The 12,637-nt window shown below is 39.6% G+C and overlaps 1 long non-coding RNA gene across 1 annotated transcript; it reads left to right on the top strand.

Moving 5' to 3' along the window:
* The first annotated feature begins 1,947 nt into the window (after positions 1-1,947).
* LOC121510412 lies at positions 1,948-8,105 on the top strand. The gene is made up of 3 exons (XR_005991939.1): positions 1,948-2,331; positions 3,050-3,076; positions 8,009-8,105. It is a non-coding gene; the product is annotated as an uncharacterized LOC121510412 (long non-coding RNA).
* The last annotated feature ends 4,532 nt before the right edge of the window (positions 8,106-12,637 follow it).

Here is a 12,637-nt window from a genome sequence, read left to right on the forward strand (position 1 = left end):
GTGGCAAAAATTCAATTAAAGTAGAAAAAAAACAGGGAGACATTAGCAGAAAAGGATTAGAGTGGCAAAAACGGGCATAAAAAGTGGTTAAAAGGGTTCAAAGTGTCAATATTGGCTTAAAAGTGGCAGAAATGGGGGAAAAAGTGATGAAATGGGATTAAAAAGTAGGAAATATTTGTTTAAACTGGCAACAATGGACATGGCAAATAGTGAAATGTGGTTAAATTGGCAAACATGAGCATAAAACGTGGAGAAAAGGGGTTAAAAGTGACAATAATGGGTCAACAGAGGCAACATTAGGTGGGGAAAGTGGTGGAAAGGGTTTAAAAGTGAGGAAAATGTCTTGAAAGTGAAAAAATGAGCAGAAAAAGTGTTGAAATGTGATTAAGAAGTGGCAGAAATGGGAGTAATGTAGCAAAAATGTTGGCAAAATTTGGCAAGAAAAAGATGAAAACAGGTTAAAATGTGAGAAATTTGGTGTGAAGTGGCAGAAAAAAGGTAAAAAGAAGCAAAAATGGGCTCAAATTGTGCAACAAATATTGTTAGTTCCTAGAAGGCATCTGGTGACCCCCTCCCAGTGTCTCATGACCCCCAAGGGGGTCCTGACCCCAACGTTGAGAACCACTGGTATATAACATGTGTGCTGGATCAGTAGCATTGGTGCTAGCATCCTGGCTAACAGTTTCCTAACTCTGGACATGAAAAGTGAGTCAAACTATCGTTGGGTTCTGATGTTGAAATATTCACTGGTGCCACTTTTAGACCTCTTCAGACCACTTCTTTCCTGAACATTTTTGCCACTTCAATGATTTTTGCCACTTTTGAACCCTTTCCACCACTTCTTCAGTCCTTTTTTGCCCCATTCCAGCTACAGTTACCTCTGTTAAGCTGTTAAACCACTATTTTTACTACTAATAATAGATATTTTAGATAGATATTTTAAAGTCTGTGTAGCTAATCATGTTTCTTTCTCAGCTCCTCTGGTATGTGGATTTCCCCAGGGTTCGGTCTTTGGACCAATCCTGTTTTCACTCTACATGTTGTCGTTGGGCGGTCTTTTTAGCCAGTTTGAGGATGTTTCTTACGTTGCTATGCTGATGATACTCAGATTTATTTTTCTGCCAAACCACATTCCCTCAATCATCCCTCCTCTCTCCATAACTGTTTGGCCTCTATCAAAAAGTGGATGTCCCTAAATTTCCTCCATCTCAACCCTGACAAATCAGAAATACTTGTAATTGAACCTGATCACTTCACTGCATCAGCTGAACATTTTATTGGCCCGTATCATTCAAACATTAAACCTACAGCTAAAAACCTCAGAATCATCTTTGACCAACACCTCTCATTTTCAATTTAGAGCCACATTTTTTTCCCTGAAAACATGATTGTGACTCTGATTTTTAAATTTATATTTGCCTTTTAAAATATTTTTTAAATTATTTTAACATCTAATTTTGTGTTTGAACCTTTCGAACAAATAAGTTTGACTTTTTATCTCAGATTTTGAGCCTTAACTTATCATTTTGACTTTTTTAATCTCAAAATAATTTTCATTATTACTCATTTTTTTCTCCATAATTTATTCCTGGTGAAAATGAGGCTGACAGTTTGGTTAGATGTGGACCCTGTTGGGCCCTCAGGTTAGACCTAAATTCAGAATCCGGCCCCTTCTGTGATTGAGTTTGACACCCCTGATGTAGGAGAAATATTTGCTCTGGGCGTGTTGCTGGTGTGGCCTCGCTGTCACGTTTCATCACTGAGGTGCATTTAAGGGCCGGACTCTGTGAACTTCATCAGCTCCACACTGAACAGCTGAGAGGATCATTCTGCTGCAGGTTTGGTTCATCTTCCTCTGAATCAGTCTGAGCCGCCCGTCTGCTGCTAAAGATTTAATCACATGTTTGAAGGATTTGTTCTATTATCTGTAGAATATCAGCAAAGTGAATGATGGGTATCATTTACAGCTGATATTTTGGCCTTTATCTGCTCTAACTGTCGGCTATATGAAGGGAAAGGTTAGTGAAGATTTAGGCCGGACAAACAGACAGACTACAGCTGAGCTCTGTTTCTTTATTCATCATCATTTTTTACACTTTCTGTTTGAAGCACCAAAATGTATTCTTTTAAAACTTTAAAGAAGTTTGAGGTCTGAACTACATGTGGGCTAAAATGATTTTGTAAATATCAGATATTGGAAAAATCCAACGCTGTGCATTCCTAATATGTGTGTGTTTGTTTTCAAAGGTTTTGGTTTTCATCTTTACACCATGAAGCTGCTGACCGTTTCTCTGCTCATCTGTGTCCTGATCGCTCTGGCCCAAGCTGCTGGTGAGCATTAACGCTCTTATTTGCCAGTTTAGTCCAATAATTGATGACTTCTTTCTAAACTCTAGTGTTTCTCCTTATTTCCTTTAATGCTGAGATATGTGTGAAGACAGAACACACTCTCAGTGCTGTTCTCATGACAGATTCATGTTGGGACAGAGTGTGGTCTGAACCTGCCCTATTTGTAAAGTTTCTTAAGATAACATTTCTTTTTATTTGAATAGTTATGTAGTTTACTATGATGCCTTTATTTCAGTGAAGCTAAGCTAGCAGCTCTGGCTCTAGTCTCACAGAAACTGCAGTGGATGAATCATTAAAGTTGAAGAATTTATTTGAAAATCCTCTGAAACATAAAAAGCTCTGAATCCCGGTTTGAGAGTCTGTAATTGTCAGTCCTGACTCCATAAGTTCTGATCTCTGATCTGAGCTCAGGACTCACCTCATCACTCACCTTTAGGACCGCTTATACCAGGGGTGTCAAACTCAATCACAGCAGGGGCCAGATTCTGGATTCAGGACTAACCTGAGGGCCTAACAGGGTCTACATTTAACCAGAACTGTCAACCTTGTTTCACCAGTCATAAAATATGAAAGAAACAAACAAACAAAATCTTCTGTAAAGCTCATTGAGTCTACATTTGTATGAAACTGAAACTGAAATGAATTCCAGTGAATGTGTTGTGTTAATGGTGCTGTAACTTTACCCACCTGCTGTTTTTAGGAGGAGATCATGGACTGTATTATCCAGGTACGTTAGTGTGATTAATACTGATTACTTTCACAATACCAGCACACATCATTATTCCTCACAATCTCCTGCATGGTATTCACTGTTTTCTGTTACTTCTGCACAAACCGTTATTCAGGAGGAGATCATGGACCTCATGGACCAGATTATTTTCCAAATAAGTTCGTGTGTTACTTTTTAAAATACCAGATCACATGATACCTCACCATCTCCTGCAGTGAAAAATCATCCACAGACATATTTAAAATAATTATTCATAAGCCCCTTAGATCCATGGTATTCACTGTTGTCTGTGTTATTTCTGTGCAAACCGTTATACGGGGGCATCATGGACCATATCCACCTCTCCATGGTTTAGTGCAGGGGTGTCAGACTCAGTCACAGCAGGGGCCAGATTCTGGATTTAGGTCTAACCTGAGGGCCTAACAGGGTCCACATTTGACCTTAAAGTGTCAACCTCATTTTCACCAGTGATAAAATATGAAAAACAGGACTGATGATAAATCATTTGGAAATTCAAAAAAGTAAAAATAATAAGTTTAAAGGCTCAAATCTGTGATAAATATTCAAATTTATGAGTTCAAGTAGGGCTGTCGCGGTATACCGGCATTGATGATAACCGTGGTATTAAAAAACAAAATTTCAATATCGTGTTAAAAATGTTCATATGATAATATCGTGTAAATGATCCAGCGCCGTCACGAGCCCTGAACATTTTTAATAAGCCCATCAATGTAACAGATCTTCAACTCCTGCTCTCCTCTAATCTCTGCGCCCCTCCTTCTGAAACCGTCCAGCCTCACTTCGGCTTTCTCCCTCTCTCTCTCTCTCCCTCTCTCTCTCTCTCTCTCTCTCTCTCCATGCGCACCCCCGGCATACACACACTATGAGTTCAGCAAGATGTTTAGAGAACACAGGTTTTCTTTTTCCTTGTTCACACAGCTCTTAACGGACAGGGTGTAGAAATAGAGACCTGGGTCGGACAGCTAACACCCTACCTGCCCATTCCCCCTGATTTCCTGATCATTAACACCTGCTGGTGCGGTGTGTGCCATCCGTCTCTCTCACCTTAACGCACATGCATGTCCAATTCCTCCTAAAGTCTGACCATCCATGTAATGCACAGAATGACAGAAGCTGTGTTCAGGTTAAGAAATTAAAATACTGCGTTCACTTAAGCACTGCCCTTGACAAATAAGTTTTTTTCACTGTTCTAAACCAAGTTTTCTCAATAAATGGAGCACGAAAAAAAGTCTCACATCCTCGTCAGCTATAACGCTCCCAAAAACATCGACAGCTGACAGCCTGGACTAATTAACTGGGCAATATTGATAAGAGTAACATCAGGGTGATATTTACAGACTACATCCTTTGTTTTTTAGCCGTAGGTAGAATTATTTTCCTGATCATTGTTCAGGAGTGCCAAAGAGCGCAGCGCTCCATCAGCTCTCTGTGAGAGTTTGTTTTTACTCTGTTTGCTCCTCTCTGTTCCTGTCCTTGTCTGTAAATTAAAAGCTTTATGAAAAGAGGCCAATTTTTATGGATAGAAGAATTTCCCCTCAAATAACAGTATTATGGCTCAGTATCTCTGTGCCAGTGTCCCTTCCTGTGCGTCATGACGTGCATCAGAGCAGTGGAGACACTCATACTGTCTGCAGAGCTGTGAGGAGCGTTCAAGCTTCTGTGCGCATTTAAAGAAATTAGACTGTGCCCTGTTTACTAACTTTAACAGTTTTAGTGCAAAAATTAAATTCAGACCTGATCCCAACGCAGCCATCTAACTCAGTTCTTTTAGTATAGCTAACAGGATAATTCTGGTTAAAAACTGCTGCAGATGCTCTTGAAATATGTCTGTAATTAATTATTTCCTAAAGTGTTAATACCCTACCTTTCTGACACTGTTTTGGCATTATGATATATAAATCCTGTGTGGTGGAGAGTTTATCAGTCAGAGGTGGAGCCATGGGGGGGCTTGTGGGGTCTTTGCCCCTAATGTTTTCTCAAAAGCCCTGAATCTTCACCTCTGGTGAAAGTGCGTTATCTCTGATAACTGATGAATGTAAAAAGAACTATCTTGGATTTTGATAACAGATTGACCCTGCTGATCACAACATGGGAATTTCATTCTTGTTGCCAAACTGAAAAAAACAAAAACAAATCAGATGTTTTTTTCCTTTGAAAAGCTTAAAAGCACATGCTACAGAATAAATAAAAACCTTCCATTAATATTTCTGCATTTTTTAAGAACCATGACCCTCCGCAATGACACAACAGCTGCAGTACCTCCTTAGACAGGTATTTTGAGTGTAATTCATCTGCCAAAAGAGGGAACACAACATAAATAAAGTTAAAGACAAATTTGATTAATTGTCCCATTATTATTTATATTTTTATCAATATCCTGATAGTATCGTTATCGTGACATTTGTTATGTGCGGTGGTGTAGTTGGACCCAGAATGCAGAAACGGAGGAGCAGGTTTTAACAGTTTTATTGTGCAGGTAAGTGAGCAAGGGAGGGGGGATTCCAAGAGTCCAGGTGAGTGAGAGAGTGCGCTGGTGCTGGCTGCGGTGATCTGGGCTGGAGGCACTGGAAGAAGAGGAGAGGCACGTGAGAGATGAGTCCACAAACAACAAGCACTGGAAATTACTGATAACAATCATCAAAAGAGCTCTAGAAACTTCTCTGAGGATCTCGAGAGAGAGAGCCTGGAGCTGGAGTTTACCGTGAGGTAAGGTAGGCAAGACTCAGGCGCTGTAGAGAGCTGCAGCTGATCTGAAATAGTGTCTTCAATGAGTGATTCGCTGCAGGTGTGAACTCTCCACAGCACCGGGGGGGAGGGGTGAATGCCTCAGGGAGAGCAGAGGAAAGTTAGCAGCCAGCACGAGACTCCGGAAACCGGAAGTTTATCAAAATAAGACAGTGAATACAAATAAAACACCACAACATTTTTTGCCCACAATAATCGTGAAGTGAAAGTCTGATATCGTTACAGCCCTAGTTCAAAAGATCAGAACATGATATTAAAAATAGAAAAATAATGTTTTTAAAGAGCAAATACACAAGGAGAAAGTTCAAATCACAAGTTTGAAAAGTGAAAATATTAAAATTTGAAATCATGAGTTTAAATGTCAATTATGTCTTAAAATTTTAAATTGTGATTCTGAAAGGTCAAAATATGGTATAAAAAGCCAAAGTTAGGAGTTGAAAATGTTAATATATGAGCTAGAATTCAAAATAAAGACTTAAAAAGTTAAAAATATGGTTTAAATTCTGAATTGGGAGTTCAAAAGATCAAAATATGATATAAAAAGTAAAGATTTTGAATTTAAAATGTCAAAATATGAGAAAAAGGTTAAAATCATGGGTTTAAAAGTCAAAATATGGGATTAAAAAGCTAGAGTAAGGAGCTGAAAAGGTCAAAATATGACTTAAAATGTAAAATCTGGAATCTAGAAGATAAAAATGTGACATATAAAGTCCAAATTATGAAAAGAAAAGGTCAAAACATGAAGTGAAAAGTCAAAATCATAAGTTTGAGTCGTAATCTTGAGATGCAAAATTGAAAATATGAAATAAAACACAAATTATTTTTTCCCCCACATTCTTGACTTTCCTCATTTTTCTTACTCTTTACTTTTCAGATTTTTATGGCTTGACAAGAATATTTTGATAAATTTGAAGTTTACATTTTTATACTGGAGGAAATCTGCAGACCTCATACTGGTGGCCAGTTGTAATACAAATATGATATGATCCGGGCCGGATAGAATCGTTCCATGGGCCGGATTTGGACCCCGGGCCTTGAGTTTGACACCTGTGCATTAAGACATGCCCACCCCAAAACACTGGGATCAATAATCTTGTTTCTACTCTCGAGTTTTCTTAATCATGTTTAATGGCTCTATTACCATTTTTACCCCCTGAGAAAACTACTTCCTGTTTCATGGTGAACAAAAAATCCAGAGATCCAGGGAAGTGAGGGGCTCCAGTGAGAGAGTGCGCTGGGTGTGGGCTGGTGTGAGGCAGGGAGTGAGGCACTGGAATAAAGGAGGACACAAAGTTACTCTTGAGATGCCACAGGAGGACACAAGAAAATATTCAAAATTGCTCATGAGAACGCTTAGAGCACGAGGAGCTACCAAAATAAACTCAGTGCAAACAAAACCACCACTCTTTAACCTCTTTTTGCCAATTTTCCTGCCAATTCTAACCCATTCAGGCCACTTTTAATCCATTTTTGGAATGATTTCATTATCATCCCTTAATGTCTGAGTTCTTCTACTTTATTTTCTGGCATCTTTACATTTGTGTGAGTCTTCGCTCAGCAATCAAGTCCATCATTACTTTCCAAGTGGTGTAGTTCAATGTTCCCGCCCAGTTAAATACAAACAGGGTTATCACAGATGACATTTATAATGGACCAGGATTTTGCTGACCTCCTCATGGACCCCCATCTGGCTGGGCCCCAGAAAGCTGTCCCCTTTATCCCCCCATATCAAAATTGTGAAGGCTTGAATGTAATATAAATGCTAGAATAATGTTGATAAACACTCATTTTGATTTTAGATTCATCAACACATTGATAATGAACAACTCCAAGTGTCCTTTTTCACATTTCTTTCTAGAAAAACACCAAAGATAGAACTATGCACACAGTTCTGAAAACATGAGGCTCATCTATCAACAACATCATTATTCAACTATTCTTAATCACATTTGTGCAAATTCCTGAACTCAAAGTTCATCATTCATCACTGGAGGTTCTTTTATTTGTGTGTATGTTGTTCTCCTTTGTTCTCCTAGAGACACCGGTGTTTAAAAAACACCCTGATCATCAGTTAGCCTCACTCTGCTGCTTCTGTTCACACTCAGTTTGAAAACATTTCAACCATGTGGTCAGTTTAACAGAAGTTACTGATGTTGTTGTCAGGAGAAACCATGGAGGAGCAGGAGGCCGGAGGAAGAGTGGGAGCGAGACTAAGTGGAAGAGAAGGATTTGGATTTAGACGTGCAGGAGGAAAGGGAAGATGAATCATGTGATCTGCTGTGGTCTAAACATGACTGATGCTGAGTGGCTGGAATGAAGCTGCTTCAGGATCCTGTAGTGCAGAAATGAATAAACGTTTCTTCACTTTTTTGTGTCTCTGCTCTGATTTTCTCTGGACTGATTCTCTTTGAACTAACAGGTGAAAACACTGAGCTTTTCCACATGCTGCAGGAGTGCATGGAAACCAAACACAAAGAAAGATCTGTACATGGAGAGATTGATAAAGATCATAAATGCTTTGGTTTCAAAGCTTTCTGAATTTCATTTCAACAGTTTTAGTGATGAAGAATTCATCTTAGCTCTTCTGTTGACGCTGTGGCCTTTTGTTCCTCTGCAGGCTGAATTTGATTCACATGAACTTCAGTAAATAAAAGAGGGATCAGTTTGTAGCTAAAGAGAGGAATTATACGAGCATCACTCAGGTGGAAGGCTCTTCTAAAATCATCTAGGCCAGTGATCCTCAACGTGTGGCTATTTTGTGATGATTTGTGGCTCTTCTGTGTCTTAATTTTCAATATTCTTCCCCCAGAAAACCTTAAAAAGTAAACTTTTTGCCATTTTTAACATTTTTGCCACTTTTCACCCATTTAAGCTACCTTTTACCTTTAAATACCCAATTTTACACTTTCTTTGCCCATTTTTGCAGCTTCATTTTGACACATTCTCTCAATTTTTTGCCACTTTTTTTCTCAATACATTACCTTTTGCCATTAAATACCACTTTTTCCTTTTTTTTCCCCCAACTTTTTGCCACTTTTTTCCCATTTTTGTCCTTTTTCACCATTTTTATGCCACTTGTTGCTCATTTAAGCTACCTTTTGCCCTTACATACTTGTTTCTTATTTTTTGCCCATTTCTGCCACTCTTGACTGCTTTTTGCTCATTTTAGTCACTTTTCACTGATTTCTTTGCCATGATTTTGCCACTTATTGACCATTTTTTGCCACCTGTAACTCATTTCTTGTCACTTCTCACCTGTTCTTGTTGCTTTTGACCATTTTTTCCACCTTTAACTTATTGTCATTGCTACTTCAAGCTGTTTTTGTCACTTTTCACCACTTAGATTGCAGCTCTTGCAGCTATTTTTCAACAATTTGCCTCTTTGGTTGAGCAGGGTTGAGTAACACTGGTCTAGGTAATACCTGCACACTTACTTCATTCCTCAGAAGTATTTTATTAGACGTTTCTGCTTTCCTTGATCCTTCGGGCCCCAAACCATTTTGGACTCAATATGACTCTCTCCTCTGATAACCGTTGATCATGTATGAATTGGGGATGAAGTGAATGCTCTTGTCGCCATGATGCAATCTTTGGTGGCTGCCCCTATCAGTAGCTAAACCTGAGCCGAAGGGAAAAACGTTGAGCAAAGAGGAGAGCAGATTCCCAACATGCAGGTAAAGTTTCTAACGTGTGATTTAGTAGACATCCAACACACAGCAGGTTTATTTAGCCTGAGTCCACAGCTCATTACTGTGGTCTGTCTGCTTGTATCTCTGCTGTTTCAGTCCAAGAATCATTGTGAAATTCATCTAAAAGGTTTGTTTTTCCCATAAAGATTAGTTTGACTTTGTCTTTTGATTTTTTTCTTGGCATTTATGACATTAGAACTGCAAAAATGTCATTAAAATCATTGTAAAACCAAAACTCATCATGCATGTGGCTAGAGGTCTATGAGGATGTCAGAGTGCAACGTTTGGCTGTAAATGTGATTGGCCATAGAATTCAGGGGATATTCAGGAGTTTGAATAAAACTGTGTGGTTTAAGATATACAAATATGGAAGTTTTCATAAACACACTGCTCAATAAAATAAAGGGACTACATAATCATCACAATGTAACCCTAAGTAAATCACTCTTACATGTCCCTCACCACTAGTGGTAGCATGAGGTGGTATCTGCAACTCTCAGAAGTTGCTCAGGCAGTGCAGCTCATCCAGGATGGCACATCCATGCACGCTGTGGCGAGAAGGTTTGCTGTGTCTCCCAGCACACTGTGGAGAACCAGGGGGAGATACCAGGAGACGGGCCGGTACACCAGCAGACATAGAGGGGGCCGTAGGAGGGCAACAACCCAGCAGCAGGACCGCTATCTGCTCCTTTGTACAAAGAGGAACAGGAAGAGCCCTGCCAGAGTCCTAAACATGACCTCCAGCAGACCACTAGTGTGCATGTTTCTGCTCAAACTGTCAGAATCAGACTCCATGAGGGTGGTATGAGGGCCCGACGTCCACAAGTGGGTTCTGTGGTCACAGTCCAGCACCATGCAGCCAGAGAACACCAGAATTAACTGATTCACCATTGGTGCCCTGTGCTCTTCACAGATGAGAGCAGGTCCACACTGAGCACACGTGACAGACATGAGAGAGTCTGGAGACGCCATGAAGAACGTTCTGCTGCCTGCAACATCCTCCAACATGACCGGTTTGGTGTCGGGTCAGTGATGGTCTGGGGAGGGATATCCCACAGACCTCCATGTGCTAGCCAGAGGTACCCTGACTGCCTGGCTGAGGTCTTCAGACCCACTGTTGAACCATATGCTGGTGCAGTGGGCCAATCCGTCGTCTCATCAGGAGCATGCTCAGACGTTGTAGGGGGTTCATACAGGCACATGGAGGCCAAACACACTACTGAGCCTCATTTTGAGTTGTCTTGAGGAATTTCACAGAAGCTGGCTCAGTCTGTGATCTGGTTTTCCACTTTTATTTAGAGTATGATTGTGAATCCAGTCATGGGTTAATGATTCTGGTTTCCATTGATTGTTCTTGTGTTATTTTGTTGTCATCATATTCCAATATGTAATGAATAAAGACTTTCAACTGGAATATTTCATTCATCCAGACCTGGGATGTGTTATTTAAGTGTTCCCTTTATTTTTTGAGCAGTGTATAAATATAGGAAAGTTTCAATTTTTGAATAAAATGAAAGAAAAGAAGGAACTTTTTCATGACATTTTCTGAGATGCCTCTGTGTTCCTTCACTGTCATTATTTTCCTCTTTTTGTTTTTGCTGCAGATTAAATCCATAGTCAGAGGACTTAGTTCCCACCTCCAGGTTTGTTTTTCTTCTCTAGTCACCTTTAATCACTCGGCTTTCTCTGACAAATGATCTGGTGCAGAAGATTATAAGACGAAAAGTCATTTGAAACCAGCGTAACTCAGGCCTTCTCTGAGGCTCTCTGAGGCATACACTCTTAGAAGTAAGGGTTCCAAAAGGGTTCTTCTTGAAGGGCAGAAGTTCTACCCAGAACCATTTGCTTCTGAAAAACCTTTTTTTGAAAAAAGGGTTCTTCAAGGGTTCTTTGTAAGACTAAGGGTTCCTGTAAGAACCTTTTCAATACAGAGAACCCTTTTTGGAAGAAGGAGTTCTTTGAGGGCTGTTGAAAACATGGGTATTAGAAGATCCTCACCCTCAAATGTTTAGCCATGTTTCAAATAGTATTTTTTATGCAGATGTATCTGTAATACCCTTATCAATTCCTTGTACTTGTTCTGCCACAGTCTTAAATGTCTTTTCCATCATTTCATGCCATACAGTAGTTAAATGGATACAAGTATCGAGCGGTGTAGCAAGCGGAGGGTTCCCACATTGGGTCTTGAACCTCAGTCTCCAAGACGGACAACTTCACTAACCAGCCAGCCAAAGCCAGCCCTTTGTTTGACCAGTTTCAGACCTGGTGTGGGGACCCTCCTTTGCCACAAACCAAAACTACGTTAATAGGTTAGTCCATCTAATATGAGATACGCCGTGTATGGGATTGAGTTGAGGGGCATTTGTCTGCTGAAGATCTTTTTTGATATTGTTTTTGTGATAATTTCCAAGTCATGATGTACAAAACTTAACCTAAGAATACAGCAACACGATGTGCTCTCTGTTGGAAAGATCATGTCTTGAACCCTCAATCTTCAAAGTACACTCAAAAAATGATTTTTGACTGTCGTAGGTATTAGATGAAGAAATTTACTTGGTTTTACTCAGTTAAACATATTTCCAACCTTTAGTTATTCTAAATAAATAAAACCAATGTGATTCTTTCTAAGTTTGAATGAATTCAGATGAAACACATAAAACCTGTGAGATTTGTTTACATAACGGTTCAGTCAGTAGGTGGCAGTATGCATCTGTAATGTTGTATTGTGGTCTGCAGGTAAGACCAAAGAACAAGAATAGTTGTTGTTTTTTTTTTGGAGGAATGTTGACTCCTTGTTTGGATTTTTGTCTCTCCCAGCCAGCGTTTACTTGATACTTAAACTTTGTGGCAATCGTTACTTATTCTTCCGTGTTTTGTCAAAAAATGTTGACATTACTAAATCAGATTAGTGGTTTGTACTATTGAGCTGAAAGATGCAAGGCGATGTTCATGTTAAGCTGAGATAACTTAGTATGTTTAGTTCTTTAAGGGGAGGGGCTATTTAAAAATTTTCAAGAAACCATGGGTGAGACTGTCAGTGCATCTGTTTGCACCAGAAGGCAACGCTTCCATTTAGATTTCCACATGTGGTGAAGCCATTGCA

The sequence above is a fragment of the Cheilinus undulatus genome, linkage group 5 (assembly GCF_018320785.1).
Source record: "Cheilinus undulatus linkage group 5, ASM1832078v1, whole genome shotgun sequence".
NCBI lineage: Eukaryota > Metazoa > Chordata > Actinopteri > Labriformes > Labridae > Cheilinus > Cheilinus undulatus.